The sequence below is a fragment of the Megalopta genalis genome, unplaced genomic scaffold, assembly GCF_051020955.1.
Source record: "Megalopta genalis isolate 19385.01 unplaced genomic scaffold, iyMegGena1_principal scaffold0443, whole genome shotgun sequence".
Lineage (NCBI taxonomy): Eukaryota > Metazoa > Arthropoda > Insecta > Hymenoptera > Halictidae > Megalopta > Megalopta genalis.
In genome coordinates this window covers 118,937-120,000 of record NW_027476512.1, presented here as the reverse complement: position 1 = coordinate 120,000, position 1,064 = coordinate 118,937, and positions in this window count along the sequence as shown.

The following is a 1,064-nucleotide window of genomic DNA, read 5'->3' as shown; positions in this document are numbered from 1 at the left end:
GAGTAAAGTGCCATTTTCTGACATTAGATTTCGTTCTAAATGCTTAATCCCTATGTAGAAACGTTAGTTAAGCAAGAATATCGTATTTTTAAAAAAATCTAATGATAGGATTTTTCATAAAATTGAAAAAACCGTAAAATGTCAAGAGTAAAGTGCCCTTATTTTAAACATTATATCGTTCTAAATGCTTAATCCCTATGTAAAAAAGTTATCTAAGCAAGAATATGTTATTGAATAAAATGAGAAAAATTTATTTTAGCCGTAAATCGAAAATAATGGGGACACCGGAGCTGTTCGAAGCGCCGAGCGCGCCGCGTACGCCCGAATATTTTCTAAGTCCCAACGTACCGATCAAGAGTAAAGTACCATTTTCCTACATTAGATTTCGTTCTAAATGCTTAATCCCTATGTAAAAACGTTAGTTAAGCAAGAATATCGTATTTTAAAAAAAATCTAATGATAGGATTTTCCAGAAAATTGAAAAAACCGAAAAATGTCAAGAGTAAAGTGCCATTTTCTGACATTAGATTTCGTTCTAAATGCTTAATCCCTATGTAGAAACGTTAGTTATGCAAGATTATCGTATTTTTAAAAAAATCTAATGATAGGATTTTTCAGAAAATTGAAAAAACCGTAAAATGTCAAGAGTAAAGTGCCCTTATTTTAAACATTATATCGTTCTAAATGCTTAATCCCTATGTAAAAAAGTTATCTAAGCAAGAATATGTTATTGAATAAAATGAGAAAAATTTATTTTAGCCGTAAATCGAAAATAATGGGTCGAGCGAATCGGTCGATTGCGCCGAGACGCGCTATGATGCAACAGACGAGCGATTGGAACGCCCGAATATTTTCAAAGTCCCAACGTACCGGTCAAGAGTAAAGTACCATTTTCCTACATTAGATTTCGTTCTAAATGCTTAATCCCTATGTAAAAACGTTAGTTAAGCAAGAATATCGTATTTTAAAAAAAATCTAATGATAGGATTTTCCAGAAAATTGAAAAAACCGAAAAATGTCAAGAGTAAAGTGCCATTTTCTGACATTAGATTTCGTTCTAAATG